The sequence below is a fragment of the Anolis carolinensis genome, chromosome 3 (genome assembly GCF_035594765.1).
Source record: "Anolis carolinensis isolate JA03-04 chromosome 3, rAnoCar3.1.pri, whole genome shotgun sequence".
Lineage (NCBI taxonomy): Eukaryota > Metazoa > Chordata > Lepidosauria > Squamata > Dactyloidae > Anolis > Anolis carolinensis.
In genome coordinates this window covers 273,409,089-273,429,252 of record NC_085843.1, presented here as the reverse complement: position 1 = coordinate 273,429,252, position 20,164 = coordinate 273,409,089, and the positions used below count along the sequence as shown (strand labels likewise).

General features: G+C 42.4%; 1 long non-coding RNA gene across 1 annotated transcript in view; it reads left to right on the top strand.

Moving 5' to 3' along the window:
* Window positions 1-632: 632 nt before the first annotated feature.
* Window positions 633-20,164, top strand: part of LOC103278157 (uncharacterized) — a 50,505-nt gene continuing 30,973 nt past the window's right edge. Inside the window, exon 1 of the long non-coding RNA XR_010004851.1 lies at window positions 633-893. This is a non-coding gene — a long non-coding RNA (uncharacterized LOC103278157). The remainder of the gene's footprint in view (window positions 894-20,164) is intronic.

Here is a 20,164-nt window from a genome sequence, read left to right as displayed (position 1 = left end):
CCAGGGAAGCGGGAGTCACTTCCCTGGCTCCAGGCCTCCGCCAAAGGGAGGGAGAGCTCCTTTGTTGTGGGGGTGTTCCCAACCGCAGGGAGGCCTCTCCGTGGGGACAAGGGTCCAGTCCTTGTCCCCATGGAGAGGCCTCTCCCTGGGTACGAAGGCTGGATTGGGAGGTGCTGCAAACGCCTCCCGGTTCAGTCCTCGTCCTTGACCTCAACTCGGTCAACCGGATAACTCGGATTACCAGGCGGGACGCAGGCTGGATCAGGAGGTGCTGCAAACGCCTCCCGGTTCAGTCCTCGTCCCCATGGAGAGGCTTCTCCATGGGTACAAAGGCTGGATCGGGATGTGCTGCAAACGCCTCCCGGTTCAGTCCTCGTCCCCATGGAGAGGTCTCTCCATGGGGACGAGGACTGAACCGGGAGGCGTTTGCAGCACCCCCACACACACACACACACACCATTTTTAAAAAAAATTGCACATCTACTATTTTGGGAGATTTTTTAAAACATAGACAAAAACATTTATTCCCCCAAAAAGCCAGATTCAATAATTTTATTCATTATTATTAGACTGACTCTAAATGGCTGGCCACAGCAGCCCTCATTGGTGCTTTCTGATGCTGAGCACTGCATTCTGTGAAATATAATTCAGGGCAGGGCCTTTTGAATTCTCTGCCACCAGGGGCCTCATATTTCCAAATAACATTTCCCAAAATCCTGTGTTCTCAGTCTCCTGCCCCAGCTCCATTTCCTTATGCCAACCAGCAAGCAGCCTTGGTTTCAATTTAAATACAAGCTTCTTTCACTTTGCAAAAGTTGCTTAATACTTGTACTGAAAATTAATCTGACTCTGGGAGGCTTCCGAATGTTACAGAACCTTAACGAAAATTATTGGTGAGTGATTCTATATTTTTTTGTCTTCCCCTTTCCTTCATGTTTCTTAATAGCAATTTGTTTGCACGAATCTAATGAATTACTAATAACTTACTGGACTAATGATAGTTTTGCATAGTCCTATATTCCATCCTCCTTTTTCTACATTGATGAAAGTCATTGATGATACCTGTATACAATCTGGACTGTGGAACCAGGCGAAATGGACATAGCCACTCTATCCAGGCAGCCTTGAAGCCATGGATTAGTCTAGAGTTCCCTGAAGCCATGGGTTATTCTGGAACAAATTCCAGAGTATCCCTGATTTTGCCCAAAATGAGATAAAGTCAGTTAAAAGCAAAAAAAAAAAACAAACAAAAAAACCCAGAACAAAACCCTGTGATACACACTGGAAATTGCTGTATATCATGGGCAAAATCAGCCTTCCATTTGGATTTTTTTGCAATTGTAGACAAACCTCTAGATTCAAAGCCAAATAAATTATTTTGTGTGTATGTGAGTGTTTAGTTATTACGACCGCTATAATTTTATTGCTTACACAAAAGACTTCAGCAAGTATCTCCAAATAGCCAGATGACTCTAACTCTCCTGATTCATTTTGAGAAGTAATTTCAAATGACTTCTTGAATCAAGAGGATGTGTATCTTTAATTGGGGACACCACAGAGGTGATGGAACATAAACAAGTAGCATGTAAAAAATGTAAGACCCTTGGTATCAACACCATCACCAAATGCAAGCAAAGATATCTACAGCCCAAATTAATCTAAACAGGTCTTAGGAATGGATGCATAGATCATCCACTCTGCCCTACAGCTTAAAGGTTTTTAAAATAGAAAGGTTAGGCACTGAGATGAGAAGGCGGCAGTGAAAATATGCTTGCAGAATTTATTTTCCAATCAGGACTAGCTTTAAAACACTTCATTGGCTTGGCAAAGCAACTAAGGAATGGAAAGAGAGAGAGGGTGCAAATTAGTTTTAGAAGAAAAGAGGGAGAAAAGACACACGCGACAGCAGACATCAAATATCAAGGACTGTTTGTGCCTCGTTTACATGGTTCATTTTTATAGATCCATTTAGCAAAGTGCTGTGTGGATTTCATTGTAAATGAAATGAATCAGTGATATTGCTTCCATGGCAACCCGTCTGACGGGGATTGGCTCACCAGTATCCAGGCGCCTGAACAATACCTCTGAAAGTACGTGTCCCGTTAATATTTAACACAGTGAGGCGACGTGGCAAAACCTAGCAACCCCACAGCACTTGTTATGCAATTCTCCATTAATAGCCTCAAAGGGATACAGAACCATCCGTACGCTTTTCTCACCCTCCATGGCATATGCGATTCCGGCATTTTTTGGTTGTTGTTTTTAACAAACCTTTTACAAGAATGGCCAATGCCATGATTCAAAATAGAGCTTCAGACAAATGATCTACGCTTCTTGACAACATTTAAATCTGTTGCATTTAAAAGGGGATAATGAAATTATTTTATTTGGAATGTTTCATAATTTAACCACCAGGCTGGTGATACATAAACAGCACTTGTCCTAGGAATTCTGTAATATTTCAGCATAAGGCTGCATTCTATTGTCTTTCTTTTTAAATATTTAGGTCAAATAGTGCTTGGGGGAAAATAGAAGAACAATTCCCAAAAATAGTATTTAGCTGTAACAATAATAACTTTAAAAAAACCCCAAACCTTAGCTGCTGTTATTCCCACCACCTCAGTTGCTCTGCCTTTTCCTCAAATGTCTTGAGATTTCTTGGGATTTCTTGGGATTTCAGGTGACTTTTGCTGTTGTTGTTATGGAACTTCAAATTGACTCTGACTTATAATGACCCTATCCTTTCAATCCCAGCATTCTGCATAATGGAGCCATGACAGTTACAGTGCAATGGTTCTACTGATGTAGTGTTTCTTTTTTAAAATAGATTGTTATTGAAGGTTTATATTTACAAAAAATAAAAAGTATGGGGTATCCCTACCCTCCTCTAATAACCTCATGCTACCCATTTCTGACATGAGGGGATACTGGCAATTGGCCCCCAGCCTCTGAATTTGCCAGCCCATAGTCTACAGCTCCCTCCATAGTGAACAAGTAGGGATATGTGGATGGGTCTCTAGTGGCTGAGTATTCTCCCCCAATTCACAGGTTCGCCTGTTGTTGCAATTCCTTAATCCAAAATGCAGGCATGAGACCAGAACTGTCTCTGCTGTTTACTAAAGCATCCAACTCCCTCCTGATTTTTTTAAAAAGGAGTTTTGACTTGTGTTTGTTTGACATTGCTGTCAAGAATTCCAGACGCATAACCTTTCTACAGAATGCTATTGGCATAATGGATACATTTCAGTACATTATCTTGATTGTCAGTTCATCTTGTTCATCTCTGGAACAGCCAGAGGAAGCCATCCTGCCAACATCTGAAAACCCAAGAGGTAGCTTTAAGTTTTTATCACTGGTGTGAGAATGAAAAAATAGTGTCACGCCTACCATATGGAGCACAATAAATTCTTAATCACACAATTCACTTCCAAATCATTCATTCCCTCCACATCAATAATAATGTAATGATAAGTAGTATTTTGACAAGTGATCAGCAGTCACTGCTACCTCAACAGCTATGTATTTGGGCAGCATGTAAATAAATTGAATGTGCATAATAAGGTACATGCATTTTTCTGTCTGCATCCAAATCCACATGGGGCTGGAACCCTTCATTATTTAGAAAAGGTCTATGGATTTACATTAGAGTTTGGAGCACTTATTTTTGGACTAAGGATCCCAGAATCCCACAGTCATGCACACACTGCAGCTAATGAGACTTCTGCATTGATTAGTTAGGATGGACTAGTTTTTGTAGTGGTGCTGCAATGTCTTTTACATGTTCTTTGGATGATAAGGGGCATCGTAAGGGTGCCAGAAACATGTCAGAATGAACAAAAGGACAGGTCTTGTCATGTAGAGACAAATTACACAAAAGTTCAATGCTTGACTATATACATTTCTTAAAGATACAGAAAAAGACACAGAGAGGTAATTTTGGGCTTATCTACACCTGGGGTAGATTAGCCTAGTGTAAATATGCCCTGGAGCAGCCCTGGATCCAGAAGGTTTATGATTAATCTGAGGTGTCTCACACCATCTCCCTCATATTGCCAAAGTCACCACTCCTAGACATCTTGTCCTGGACAGCTCTGACAGTGAGGACAAAGGGTTACTAGAAGGTGCTGTGTTGGATTTGGAGATCAGTATCCCTCAGTAGCTTTCCCACTACCTTAGTCAGGGCAGGAGAAGAGTCTTCAATAGAAGCTACCACTTCCCAGCAGGAGGAGCAAGCACAGTCCAATACATCAGGGCAGGCTGAGGAAGGGTTTTACAATTTAGAAGGGAGCATGCTACTAATTGTAGGTCTGCATGATTAGCAGAGAAACAGGCTCTTTACAAGCAACACCTGAGAACATTGTATAAAAGGTTCTCAAGTTTGTAGTTCTGTTGCTGGAAGCAACATCTGGCTTCATAGTGAAACTCTACACTTTTTTATATTCGGCTATGTTGACTCTAAACTGAATCTTGACTTCTGTGTTTAAATTTTGCATGTATTTATTTATTATTACTACTTACAAACTGCATTTTTATACTGCTTTTCTCAAAGCGGTTTACAACATAATGGCAAAATTCAATGCCTCACATATGTATAAAATATTACACATATCTAAATCAAAAATTTATAACTATAGATTAAAACCATTAAATCTATAAAAACATCTAACATAGACATAAACATGTTATTGCTACAATTAACAATGTAGACCCATTCTCTTCCCCCATCTCCCTATCCATAGCATCTCAGCCCTTCTTTTTATACCCTCCCTGTTCCCTTGATTCCACAAGATACAATGTTCCTTAGGTAAAGATTGAGTACGGAATGGGGTGGGTAAAAAAACATCCTGGGCCTTCTTGGAGGATAGTAAATATGATATAGAATAATAGAATCATAGAGTTGGAAGAGACCTCATGGGCAATCCAGTCCATCCTGTTGTGGTAATCTCTGAGCGGTTAGACTCAATTTAACCCTCTCTGGCGGAGATTCCACCAAAATCAGCAGAGTAGCAAAAACAAAGCTTTCAAATGCAACAGTTACTTACACTGGCGAGCAAGAGAAGCCTTTAGGATTGCAATGGACTGCAGAGTCAGAATAAAAGTTCAAAAAGTATTTATTTAGGTATAAAGAACTCCATTGTAGATAGAAAGGCTTGGGAGCTGTCTAGATTACTATAGACTGGTTTCTAAGGGGGAAAAAAGTAAGGAAAAATAACAAACATCTACATAGTTACATCTTGCCAGGAGAGATGGCAAGATGCTGCTTGTTAGTTTGAAGAACAAAGGGAGAAAAAGAGAACCAAAATGGTTCCAACCGCATGGTCCAGTTTATTGGGGCCATAAAAGACATTCTGACCAATGGGAAGTTAGTGTCCCTAAAGATTCACATTTCTACTAACTTCAAAGTAAGGGATGTGACGTAAACAGGATAGAGTGAAACACAGTAAAGCCTATCTAGGCATGCTTTGGAAACAGGGAAAGGATTCCCTCAATCTAACTCTATCATCTATCTAACTACATTTGGACTTGAGTAGTCCAGGATGATTTCCCAACACATCCCTCTACCAAGAAGCAGGGAAATCACATTCAAAGCACCCCCGACAGATGACCATCCAGCCTCTGTTTAAAAGCCTTCAAAGAAGGAGCCTCCATCACACTCCGGGGCAGAGAGTTCCACTGCCGAACAGCTCTCACTCTTAGGAAGTTCTTCTTAATGTTCAGGTGGAATTTCCTTGGGGATGGTGCAGAGGGGAGAGTCTTATTTGATGATGGCAGTAGGTTACTGATCGGTTTGGTAAAAGTCCAGAGGAACATAGATTTTATTAGTTGTGGTATCCTAATAGGATTGTGGAAGAGCCCATGGCCCGAGTCAGTTGTGAGCTATCACTTGCCAGTAAGCTGAGAATGGTTTATAGTGAGGCCAAGACCACCACCCAAAGACCAACCATGGAAAGGGTGATGACAGACCCCAAAATCCACTGGGATACCTGCTATGATTCTAGATGGAATGATGATGAAATAATCCCACTTCTGCTCTGGAGGAGCCGAAATCTCCTGCCTCCTTTTCACCTCCTCCTCACAGGCCTTTGGGGGGGGGGGGTGGCAGCGGGAGTGTGGCTACCACTGTAGAGAATTGGTCTGCAGGCTGCACCTTCCCCTCTGGAGGATTCAACCTTGGACTCCATTATATTTGCCCTGACTGACTTTGTTAACTCTGAAACTTTCTCAGTGTGACCATGGTATTTGGACTTGGAATTGTGCTACTTTAAATGGTCGATGTGTGATTTAACACTAAGCCTCAAGGACACACCCAGGGAGCTCCATGCAAACTTCTGACCATCTTGGATGGCTCAACTAATGTCAGACTATGGAGCGCATTCAACCAGGAAGAAGAAGGTGAGATTGCCTCCCTCCTTTTTTTCTCGGCACACAGGAGCCCTGTTCTGATGTTGCCATGTATAACCCAGTCCCGGTTAATCTAATAGCACAATATTTTAACACAGTTTTGGATATAACATATAAACAGGCCAAAGCTCAGTACTCTGAGAACAACATTTTTTTCCAGGCTGTCTGGAACATTGGCTATGTCCCCTTAGTGCTAAGGCAGGGGTGGGAATGTGGGACATATATTGCTCTTGGGATCACGTTAGAGTCCTTTAGAGCCTGAAATAATCCACCCCAAATATTCCAGTCAATTCTCCCTACAATTTTCCAGCTCCCCAAAAACCAAAATGGTTCAAAGTAGTTGAATCTGTCATATTTCTGATAACCATCTGGTTTCATTCTCTCTCGCTTTGAAACAAGATCATCTCACCTTCCATAAGCCAAACCCGTATCAGAAGTATTACATCTGGATGCCAAAATGGCAGGCATAATGACATAACTATGACTATCTAGACCTTCGAAAGAATTGAAAGTTGATTGGTCCACTCTTCTCAGCCTCAGCACACAATCATACAGAGTATTTGAGGATCATGTGTAGCTTCAAAGCTATAGGTTATTGTTAGGTTTTACAATGTATTGAGTCATGCACTGCTAATGGGCTTCTATTGGGAATGCTGATTGATTGTATATGGGGAATCATTTGGGGAATGTGTTTGGGCCTACTCCAGGTGATTGTCAATGATGCAATCCTGAGTTTGGGTTGGGTCAATTAGTTGGTAACAAATCAATGATTACTATGTGTAATTGTATATAAGGAACTATGTTCAGTGTATTTTCCCTCCTTCCTCCTCTTTTTGTTGTGAAGTCTATGTGCAATTAAACCTGTCTACTAGGACAAGAAACTACATTCTGTGGTGAGTCTGTAATATCATCTAGACTAGGGGAAAGACAGTAGTAAAAACTGACAATGGCCGGGCATGTGCTCAAGTGTCTACTGTGGAAGCAGACTGGAAGACTGAAAGTACTGAGCAGGTGTAAGCTACTGGAAGGCGCTGAGACTGTGCAAGTATAAAGTTAAATCTTAACAGTTATGTAATAGATATGTGGAGTTTGTTACATCTACAAAGGTCATGAGTGGAGTCTTCTGCAATCCTATTTTCCCCTCTTAAATGTATATTCATATAGAATGCCTGCAAAAGTCTACAAATCAGCTGTAAAGGGAAGGAAGCAAAGAAGTGACAGACATTAAATGAGAAAACAATAATCTTGGCCAACTCTTGATCATTCAATGTGTCATTGTTCTGCTACTGAGACAATGAAAACATATTTTGAGTTGCCCAGGGCAGCCAAATAAATAAATAGAAATGAAGCAAGAACAAAAAAAACTACCCTTACGTTAGTTCTGTTGAAAGAAATATGTTGGTTGGGAAATGTTAATATGAAATAGAGGCATAAATTCAGCAGTTCATTACTTCTGGAGGTGGTAGGATGGGAACCAGTAGAATTGTCTAGGCAATAATCTTTAAAGATAATTGTGTTCGACAAGTAGAGACCTGCCAGTGCCTACACTTGTAGATGCGTGATTTATTTATTCCATGCAATACTTTCTCCTTATTTTACCTTATCATAAATTCTCCCATTCACATGCACACAGTTATTGTGTTTTTACTATTCTTGTGTGTCATTTACCTTTAAGAATAAAAAAAAAAACCTCATTGTTTTCAACAATCCCAGAGTAGTTGGTCTTTTGGCATATCCTGAGATTAGTTGATCCTTGGCACAAGAATCTGCATGTCTCTGAATATTATAGGCAATCTTCAGAGAAAAATGTTCTAGGCAAGGAATACTCAGAAATGTCTTTGCCAGTTCCTTCCCCTGAATTATGACCTACAGCACCTAGGATTCATTGCTGGTCTCTCATCCAGCTACCAACCACACTTGAATTTGCTTACCTTGCAAGATTAGATGAGATTGAAGCATACTTAGAAATGAAATGGATTTTGTAAAACACTTTGAATATCATATCCTCTTACAGATACCCCCCAATCACAACTTTGCTTCTCTCCTTCTTCTACACCCCCTTACTGTATCTGCATAAAATACTTTGTCAAACCCTTATAAATTCAAACCAAAACAGTTCACACTATGAGTCACCTGAACTTTAAACAGATAAAGCAAGCCAGATAGAAAACTACCCAAATCTGGGAAATTCAAATGAGTCACAATTCTCAGGGCTGCTACAAAGGAAGTCTGAGGCATGGGTTTTTAATTAATGACCCAATATGAGCCAAATACTTCTTGCAATATTGAAACAAAAAACAAACATGTTACACATTCTAATTAGAAAAAATAACCTTCATTTTATGGCCTCATATTACAGTTCATTAGAAGTTTCCTTGAGTGTGATATTTTAGCAGTATGAAAATTATAATATACTAGCTGTGCCCGGCCACGCATTGCTGTGGCGAAGTATGGTGGAAATAAAGTATTGAGGAATTGGTGGTAGTTAAGGTCAAGGGTAAAGGTTTTCCCCAGACATTAAGTCCAGTCGTGTCTTACTCTGGAGGTTGGTGCTCATCTCCATTTCTAAGCCGAAGAGCTGGCGTTGTCCGTAGACTCCTCCAAGGTCATGTGGGATGACTACATGGAGCGGCGTTACCTTCCCGCCGGAGCAGTACCTATTGATGCACTCACATTTGCATGTTTTCGAACTTCTGGGTTGGCAGAAGCTGGGGCTAACAGTGGGGGCTCTCTCCGCTCCCCCAATTCAAACCTGTGGCCTTTCAGTCCAGAAGTTCAGCAGCTCAGCGCTTTAACATGCTGCGCCATCAGGGGATAATATTTCCTAAAGGTTGTGAATATACAATATTTCTGATTGGTTTTTTGTTTGTTTGTTGGAGGCAAGTATGAATGCTGCAATTAGGAAAAATGATTAGGATGTAATGGCCTTGCAGCTTTAAAGCCTGGCTGTTTCCTCCCTGAGTGAATTTTTTGTTGGGAGGTGTTAGCTGGCCCTGATTGTTTCCTGTCTGGAATTCCCTTGTTTTCAGAGTGGTGTTGTTTGCGATATTTTATGTGCTTCTACTGTCTGTGGCCCTGAGAAAACAGAGGATTTTCCAGACTTTGATGATGGGAATACTTTGTTGGGAGGTGTTAGCTGGCCCTGATTGTTTCCTGTGTGGAATTCCTCTGTTTATTTACTGTCCTGGTTTTAGAGATTATATTGTTCTGCATTATTCTATCCCAGTAATTATTTCATAAAGAAGAATCTCACTTATCCAACATTCGCTTATACAATGTTCTGGATTATCCAACGCAGTTTGCCTTTTCATAATCAATGTTTTTGTAGTCAGTGTTTTATATTCATTGTGATATTTTAGTGGTAAATTTGTAAATACAGTACAGTAGAGTCTCACTTATCCAACATAAACGGGCCAGCAGAACGTTGGATAAGCGAATATGTTGGATAATGAGGAATTAAGGATAACCCTATTAAACATCAAATTAAGTTATGATTTTACAAATTAAGCACCAAAACATCATGTTAGACAACAAATTTGTCAGAAAAAGTAGTTCAGTACACAATAATGCTATATAGTAATTACTGTATTTATGAATTTAGCACCAAAGTATCACGATATATTGAAAGCATTGACTACAAAAATGCGTTGGATAATCCAGAACGTTGGATAAGCGAGTGTTGGATAAGTGAGACTCTACTGTAAATACTACATAGCATTACTGCGCATGGAACTACTTTTTCTGTCAAATGTGTTGTATAATATGATGTTTTGGTGCTTAATTTGTATAACGATTACCTAATTTGATGTTTAATTGGCTTTTCCTGAATCCCGTCTTATTATCCAACATATTCACTTATCCTGCCGGCCTGTTTACGTTGGATAAGTGAGACTCTACTGTATATTTCTAATCTTATATTATCTGCTCAGAACTAGATTATCTGAGGCCCCGTCTTCACAGCTGTATAAAATGCACACTGAAGTGGATTATATGGTAGTGCGGAGTCAAGATAATCCAGTGCAAAGCAGATAATATAAGATTATAAATGGGTTATATAGCTGTGTGTTATGGTTGAGCCTTCGGGCTCCGGTAATAGAAGAAGGGGTCATAAGACTCCTCGAGAGTCAGACTCTTTCGAGGAGCGTGAAAGAAAACGGCTCCGGGATTTGTTTACAGACCCGACAGATGAGGACTCATTTGAGGGTTTTCTCAGGGTTTGGAGGAAGAGATGGCCAGCTCGGAGGAGGACGACATGGAATGGACTCGTGTGAGAGAGGATTTGGGTGTTGGGGATACAGGCAATGAAAGCATGGGAGGTGATTGGCGGGTTGCAGGATCAGACCCATGGACTGGCTGGAGGGATGGAGCGGGATCCACAGCTGGGGATGCTGTGGGGCGTAGTCAAAGGTGCTTAAGCTCTGATGAGGATGATGATGTTGGGGCGCCTGGAATTGGGATGGCAGCTGACAGCGATGATGAGCTTGAACTGGGATAAAATGGGGTTTGGGACCAATGTCTAATTGCGTTGGGCAAGGTAATCTGGACGGACGCTTGGGCTTTTGTTGGGGAACTTCCTGAAGACGGGTGTGATTCGTTACTGGATACGTACGTTTACCATGGACACTGGGCATCGACGGCGGGAGGAACTGTGCGGGGTTTTTCTCTGTGCAACTTGTGTTTAATCTCGATAGCGTGGACCTCCGTCGTCTTTTTGACGGGCAATACCTACCCACACTGGATTGACGCTGGACTGACTGACTTCGATTCCGGATTATTCCTTCTGCTGGCTATCGGTGAGACCTTTGGATTTCTTGACGACTACGCTTGGCTATAGACCTTTGGACCGGATTGGGACCCTGCTGACTGCCGTTACCCTGACTGCTGTACCTGGACCTGGATATCGTTGGCCGCTGAACCTAAAACTGAATCCTGACTACGACCACGCTTTTCGCTCGCTGCATGAAGGAATAAACAAGCCTGGTTTATTTCCCTGCTGTTTCTGAGTAGCAGAGAGGAATCTGCCACCAGTCTGTTGTTTACTTTTTGTCTCCTGTTGATCCTCTTTTGTTTGCATTGTTTGCCAGGTTGAAGTAAGCACTTTTGTTTTAATCCGGATTATACTTCTGTTTAACCCGGTTTATCCCTTTGAACCGTTTAAGCTCAAACTGAGCTGTTTTTTGTTACTTATCACACTGAAGTCAAGTGTTTGCCCTGTTCTTTGTTTCCTATGGGCGTTTTTAGTTCTGTAACCTCAATAAACTGAGTTTTGTTTTACTTGCTGGCGTTCTGTCTCTGACAGATTGCCCAACGCCCTAAAATTTCAGTGAGGTACCAACGTCAAGAAGACGATGGAGGAACTCAAGGCTCGTTTGGATCAGCTGCAGGCTGCATTTTATGCTGCACAAGCAGCACAGCCAGCTAAGGGACATGTAATGACTCCTGAACGTTTTGATGGGTCCCGGAACAAATTGCCTACTTTTTTGGCTCAAGTTGAACTTTATTTTTCTCAGATTAGCCCACAAGCTTTTCCTACGGACACCAGCAAGGTGGCATTTATTTTGAGTTTACTGACCGGTTCAGCGGGACAGTGGGCAACTAATTTGATTCTGGGTAATGACCCAGTCAAGGATAATTTGGTTAACTTCAAGAAATTATTGTCGGACACTTTTGGGGATCCCCTCCGTATGGAGAATGCTAGCTGGGCTCTTTACCGGTTAAAACAGGGAAGAGGGTCTGTTTTGGACTATTTGAATAAGTTTAATTCTCTTCGCCATCAATTGGACTGGGGGGAGAACGCATTTATGCTTTTGTTTATAGCTGGTTTAAGTGACCATCTTCAAGATGAACTGGCGCGGTTAGAGCCAGCAGAAAATTGGGACGCTTTGGTGGCTAAGGTTTTGCATTTGGACACCCGGTTTGAATCTCGTAAACAATCTAGGGCTATGTATGCGCCCTCTGTATCTGTATCTAGGACACCTGTGGCTAAGGGGGAGGAGCCTATGGAGCTCGGGGTGTTTAGAAAGTTGTCAATGGCGGAAAAAGACCGTAGAAGGCAATTAGGATTATGTTTGTATTGTGGGACTGCTGGGCACTTTGCTAGGAACTGTAACATCAAGCCTTCTCAGTTTTCGGGAAAAGGCCAGCCCTAGTGCGATGTGAGTCCAACGCACTAGGGCTTACAAGGCAGTCATTAGAGGGAAAGAAACATGTTTTTGTACCCATTTCTCTATCTGTTGGGGGAAAAGAACTTGTTTCAACTCTGGCATTGCTGGACTCAGGGGCTACGGTCTCGTACGTGGATGTTGGGTTTGAAAGAAAATATAGGCTCCCTACAAAACGTAAAGCATGCGATATATGGGTGGAAGGAGCGGATGGGAGACTACTGGAATCTGGGGTGGTTAATTGTGAAACCTCAGGAATAACATGGGAGGTGCAAGGGGTAACTGGAGAATTTGTATGGGACATCACACGGTTACCAAGATACAATGTAATTCTGGGAATGGATTGGTTAACTTTGGTGAACCCTCAAGTGGATTGGGTGAAGCGTACTATAGCTTTTAAAAGGCAGGGATGTTTTGTTTTAAATTCTTCCCAGATTGATATGGAGGGTATGCCTACTGAATACAGGGAATTCCAAGATGTTTTCTGTAAGAAGGAAGCAGATAAGTTACCGCCTCATAGACCATACGATTGTGCGATTAGACTGGTGGAAGGCGCTAAGTTACCAGCAGGAAGGTTGTACGCTCTAACGGTACCTGAAAGGCAAGCCTTGAGAGAATTCCTTGATGAGAATCTAGCCAAAGGGTTTATTCGTCCATCTAGCTCTCCAACTGCTGCACCTGTGTTTTTTGTGGCTAAGAAGACAGGGGAGCTTAGGCTAGTATGTGACTATCGGGTTCTTAATAAGCATACCATTCGTGATAGGTATCCACTACCTTTGATTTCGGAGCTTCTCTCAAGGGTTCAAGGGGCTAAGATCTTTTCTAAACTTGACCTACGGGGGGCGTATAATTTGATTAGGATGCGGGAAGGTGACGAATGGAAGACGGCATTCAATACATGCTTCGGATGTCACGAATTTCGTGTGATGCCTTTCGGGTTATGTAATGCGCCCGCCGTCTTCCAAAGGTTCATAAATGACGTGTTTAGAGATTTGATTGATCAGTTTGTGGTTGTTTATTTGGACGATATATTGATTTTCTCAAAAGATGAGAAGGAACATCAGCAACATGTGAGGCAGGTGTTGCAACGTTTACGGGATAATGGGCTTTTTGCTAAGGCCTCCAAATGTGTGTTTAACGTGTCAGAGGTGGAATTCTTGGGACATGTAGTTTCAGGAAAAGAACTAAAAATGGACCCGCACAAGGTTGACGCTGTCAACTCCTGGCAGGAACTCAAGTCTAAAAAAGATGTACAGCGTTTTTTTGGGGTTTGCTAATTACTATCGAGAGTTTATTCCAAACTTTGCTAAACTGACTGTACCTTTAACACAGCTATTACGTAAGAAGCAACCGTTTGTGTGGGGAAGGGAGGCTCAAGATGCGTTTGAACAGTTGAAATCCAGTTTCCAAGATGATAATGTACTAATACATCCAGACATTGATAAACCATTCATAGTAGAAGCAGATGCTTCTAGCTATGCGTTGGGGGCTGTGTTATCTCAAAGGGATTCATCAGGGACCTTGCGTCCCTGTGGATTTTATTCCAGACAACTAACACCTTTTGAACAAAATTACACCATCTGGGAAAAGGAATTGTTGGCTATAAAGGTGGCTTTTGAGGTGTGGCGGCACTGGTTAGAAGGCGCACGTCATCAAATCGTGGTCAGATCTGACCACAAGAACTTAGAACATTTACAGACTGCCAAGAAATTGAATCAACGCCAGATTCGATGGGCCTTGTTTTTCTCTAGGTTCAACTTTAAGGTTCAGTTTGTGGAGGGGAAGGTTAATTTAAGGGCGGATGCTTTGTCTCGTAAGCCAGAGTTTAAAACTTGCGAGCAAACAGTGCGTCAGACAATATTACCAACTGCTTCTTTATGTGTGGTAGAGAACGAGTCTGGGCTACACACTCAGATTCTAGAGGCTCAAAAGAATGATAACTGGACTCAAGAACAACTCATATTGCTTTCGGTAGGGACTCGTACTGTGCTACCTCATTTACAGGAACAAAAGGGGTTTTTGGTGCGTAATGGGCAAGTTTATGTACCGGCGGGTTCACTCAGGTTGGAAGTAATTAGGGCACATCATGATGAGCCGATGGCTGGGCATTTTGGTAGGTTTAAGACTGTGCAACTCATTATCAGAAATTATTGGTGGCCTAAAATGCGACAGGACATTCTTCGTTACTGTGATAGTTGTGCAGTATGTCAACAGAGCAAGACGCCTGTCGGGCGCCCTAGGGGATTATTGTCCTCACTGCCTGTTCCTGAAAGACCCTGGCAAATTATTTCTATGGATTTCATTTCTGACTTACCTAGGTCTGGGGGTTACACGTGTATCTGGGTGGTGGTAGATTTGTTTTCTAAAATGGCTCATTTTATACCTTGTTCAACGATTCCGGCGGCTCCTACATTGGCTTTACTTTTTACTAAGCATATTTTCCGTTTGCATGGGGCTCCTGAGATTATTGTATCTGACAGGGCTCCTCAGTTCGTATCTCGTTTTTGGAAGCATTTTCATGAGTGTTTAGGAACCAAGTTGAATGTGTCCTCTGCTTTCCATCCGCAAACGGATGGACAATCTGAGAGAGTTAATGGGCTGTTGGAGCAGTACTTGCGCTGCGTTTGCCTGGAACAACCTGGTGATTGGGTGAAGTGGTTGTCGGTAGCCGAGTTTGCTTATAATAATGCTACGCATACGTCCAGTCGACACACACCATTTGAGTTGTCTTATGGTTTCCATCCGCGGGGGGGAGTGGCACCGTCAACCAATGTGGTTTCTTCTGATCCTGTATATCGCTCCTCTGAAATGGCTGCCTTACATGATATCGCTCGTAAGTTGTTGTTAGAAGCCAAGGCAGCTCAAAAAACTCAAGCAGATCGACATAGGCAGGCAGGGGAGGAGTTAGAAGAGGGAGATTTGGTTTGGTTATCCTCTAAGTATATAAAACATTCTGGGGAAAAGTTTGGACCACGGTATTTAGGGCCATTCCCTATTGTTAAGAAGATCTCTTCTGTGGCGTTTAGATTACGTTTGCCGTCCTCTCTTAAGGTCCATCCTGTATTCCATCGCTCTTTGTTAAAGTTGGACACTTCTGGGCAACGGGATACTGTAGCCGCGGAGGTCTCTGCTGTGTCTCCACCTTTGGAGGGTGAGGCCTTTGTGAGGGGGGATAGTGTTATGGTTGAGCCTTCGGGCTCCGGTAATAGAAGAAGGGGTCATAAGACTCCTCGAGAGTCAGACTCTTTCGAGGAGCGTGAAAGAAAACGGCTCCGGGATTTGTTTACAGACCCGACAGATGAGGACTCATTTGAGGGTTTTCTCAGGGTTTGGAGGAAGAGATGGCCAGCTCGGAGGAGGACGACATGGAATGGACTCGTGTGAGAGAGGATTTGGGTGTTGGGGATACAGGCAATGAAAGCATGGGAGGTGATTGGCGGGTTGCAGGATCAGACCCATGGACTGGCTGGAGGGATGGAGCGGGATCCACAGCTGGGGATGCTGTGGGGCGTAGTCAAAGGTGCTTAAGCTCTGATGAGGATGATGATGTTGGGGCGCCTGGAATTGGGATGGCAGCTGACAGCGATGATGAGCTTGAACTGGGATAAAATGGGGTTTGGGACCAATGTCTAATTGCGTTGGGCAAGGTAATCTGGACGGACGCTTGGGCTTTTGTTGGGGAACTTCCTGAAGACGGGTGTGATTCGTTACTGGATACGTACGTTTACCATGGACACTGGGCATCGACGGCGGGAGGAACTGTGCGGGGTTTTTCTCTGTGCAACTTGTGTTTAATCTCGATAGCGTGGACCTCCGTCGTCTTTTTGACGGGCAATACCTACCCACACTGGATTGACGCTGGACTGACTGACTTCGATTCTGGATTATTCCTTCTGCTGGCTATCGGTGAGACCTTTGGATTTCTTGACGACTACGCTTGGCTATAGACCTTTGGACCGGATTGGGACCCTGCTGACTGCCGTTACCCTGACTGCTGTACCTGGACCTGGATATCGTTGGCCGCTGAACCTAAAACTGAATCCTGACTACGACCACGCTTTTCGCTCGCTGCATGAAGGAATAAACAAGCCTGGTTTATTTCCCTGCTGTTTCTGAGTAGCAGAGAGGAATCTGCCACCAGTCTGTTGTTTACTTTTTGTCTCCTACGGGCGTTTTTAGTTCTGTAACCTCAATAAACTGAGTTTTGTTTTACTTGCTGGCGTTCTGTCTCTGACACTGTGTGGAAGGGCCTTGAGTCTACACTGCCATGTAATCCAGTGCAAATTAGATAATCTGTGGAAGACGTCTAAGTGAGGCCTAAATCTGCCTGCCCCCTAACTGAAATCTGGCTGTCCCTTGGTTGCTAGGCAACCAAGTGGGCAGAGATTAGCCCTCTAAACTGGCAGCAATTGGATAAAAAAAATTATTGCTCTCCCTCTAATTAGGACTTTATTTTTCTTTTCTTTTTGTTGTATCAACCTTGAGGCTTGGATGATGGGTTGTGTTGTCAAATTTTGATGTTGGGGGGCCTGTACTTTTGTTGTTTTGTGAATTGCCGTGATGCCATCACTCTTTTATATATATAGATTATATAGCAGTTGCAACAAAAAACACTACATAACATTCATTCATTCAATGTTGAGTTAAAGCAAAGGTTATTTTCATTGATTCAATGGGTCTTCTTCTCATTGAGGACTGACAATAAGATTTAATCCAAAACTCCTTCATCCATGAAGGACTTTCTCTCTTATCCAGAGCTTAAAAATATGTTCTCAGAATGAATAAGTTTTGTTATTCGTTGGATTGTTTAAAAAGTAACATAATGAAATATATCAATTTGTTGTATTACTTCTTGTGTTGCATGTTACTTTTCCTTTGCTGATTGACAGTTTATTGTTTCAAAGAGGGGACCATACATTGATAAAAGAATGGCTTAAATCTTTCTGTCAAAATAGCTCTTAAAATGCCCTTAACACTAACCTGAATTATAGTAACTGCGTACTGTAAAGCAGTTGTGGCCAAAGGGCAGGATATGTGTCACATGTTGCCCATTGGATCCTTGGCTTTTAATCCAAAGCTCTTCCTGATCCCCCCCCTCCATTTAAAAAAAATCCAGATTGATTTTTGGGTATGTTCGTGCCCAAAATCTCACCAAAATATGTCAAACTGCAGCATTTAATTTCCTCTGACCTTTTATAGTCCCATTCCCACCTTTCAAAAAGCTGCCCAAAATCTGGCCAAAATGACAGCTAGAAGTAACATCTCATCTTGTCTCTCCTAAATTGAATCACAATCTTAGGAAAAGAAGAAAACAAACATGCTCCGTTTGCACATTCTTTGTGGTATTCCCACCAAAATTACATCATATATTTAAAAAAGATTGTGGTGGCAGCTTAGAGAGACTAGTGGGGTACTTCAGTGGCTTCAAAAGTGGGGCCCAGGACCTCATCCATCCTATAGGTCACATTTTCCCTGATAAACAAACTATTCCAGGTTTATTTATTCCAGGGCTGCCTGAAACTATGGTTTATCATTGTGAAAAAACAATAACCAGAAAGAAGAATAATCAGGGAATCACAGAGAAACTCAGTACATAAGAGAACATAGAAACAATGTGCCTAAAGAGAGAGGCAGAACATATACACACAAGACTAGCATTAAAGAAGGTTGGTGGAGTTAGAGTTGAAGAATGAAAAGAAGGATTCTCCTACAGTCTTCCGATTAGGCAATTAGGGTGGAGTTTTGCTGGAGCTGAGATATACCATTCAAAATTTTGGATGTGTGCCTCTACATGGTTTTAATGACATCTGCTTCCAAGTAGGCACATGTTGGATTTCAACCTCAGGGCTAATTCACACAGTAGCTCTGCTTGCACCAACTACTCTTCCTTTGGCTCTCTTCTTAATTATTTGAGTAATTTGCACAATCCTTTTCCCCATAAATCAAATCATGAAGGAGGGGTGTCTGAAATAGCAGATCCTGCATGCAAAAATATGGACAAGGTAAAGGTCAAATACTTGAGAAATTTATCATATCTATCGTTTGCATAATCATATGGCCCCCAGAAGCCTTTTTGAGGGGTTTGGCAATGGCAACCAGTGACATCCTTATCTGTAGTCCAGAACAATCCAAGAAACTGAAGCCTTTTCCTAAAATTAGTTCCAAACCAGAATAGCTATTCGAAAGTTCAGGGTAAAACATGGAAGAGCACCATGCCCTATCTTTTCTAAGTTGTGATCCAAACCTTAAAGGAAATATCCAAGATGTTGACCTTATGCCTAAAATAGATTCCTCACCTCAGACAAGTCCTTTAAAATTCAGGATAAGCCTGATGTGGATTCATCATTCTGATGATATGACAGGCTCCTGCATATTGCAGGATAAACCTTTGGTACTGAAGTAAAAATTGGTTAAAACCGGGCAAAAGAACCTTGTATGGGGAAATTTTTCCCTTCCAAGGTTATCCCGCAAAGCTACAACCCATGCTGTTTGTGAGCCTGCCTTTGATGTCCCATTCAGATTCAATAGGAGCCTGTAGAAATTCATAGAAAAAAAGGATTCTTCAGAACAGGTCCTCTGATTTGTTGTAAGGCAGGCTCTGACTGTTGGATATCTATATCTTGAATGCTAAAACACGCATTGTTTATGAGGCCTGGAACAAGATTCCACCCCTTCTTCTTCACTCCCCATCTGAGTGTAGTCAACTTTTGCCATTTGAATTCAATTTTCAGGAACTGAAGTAAGCATAGGACAAGGAGGTGAAGTTAGAAGAGGAAAGAGAAACTGGGACGCTTGAAAAACAGCTGAGAGGGTGAGATGACAGCGGAATAATTGAGACCGTCTTTGCCAAATGAGACACATTAGGAAAGGAACCTTCAGGAGCCCACAGGATTTTTTTTTCAGAACAAACCCTCTGATCAGGGGCCCTAGCACGCAACACTGATATAGCACTATTAACACTTTTAACAGTCATGGAGACATTCTGAGGCATTTTGGGGTTTTTAGTTTAGCAAGACCCAAGAGCTCTCTGGCTAAGAATGCTAAATGTCCCTATTTAAACCACAAATCCCATCATTTCAAACAATGATGTCATGGCATTTAAAGTGGAATAATAGCACTTTATCATGTAGTAAGGTAAAGGTAAAGGTTTCCCCTAACGTTAAGTCCAGTCATGTCTGACTCTGGGGGTGGTGCTCATCTCCATTTCTAAGCCGAAGAGCTGGCGTTGTCTGTAGACACCTCCAAGGTCATGTGGCCGGCATGACTGCATGGAGCGCCGTTACCTTCCCGCCGGAGCGGTACCTATTGATCTACTCACATTGGCATGTTTTCGAACTGCTAGGTTGGCGGGAGCTGGAGCTAACAGCGGCTGCTTACATCGCTCCCGGGGTTTGAACCTGGGACCTTTCAGTCTCCAGCTCAGTGCTTTAATGCACTTTGCCACCGGGGCTCCCTACTTTATCATGTAGTCTACTATAAAGCAGCCTCTGACCACAGGAAATCGGCATTTTCAGTAATGGCTCCTATCACAGATACAGCAGCTTAGAGGGCCTGGGACAGATGTCTCTGGATCTATGAACTCGGTGAACAATGTGCCACGG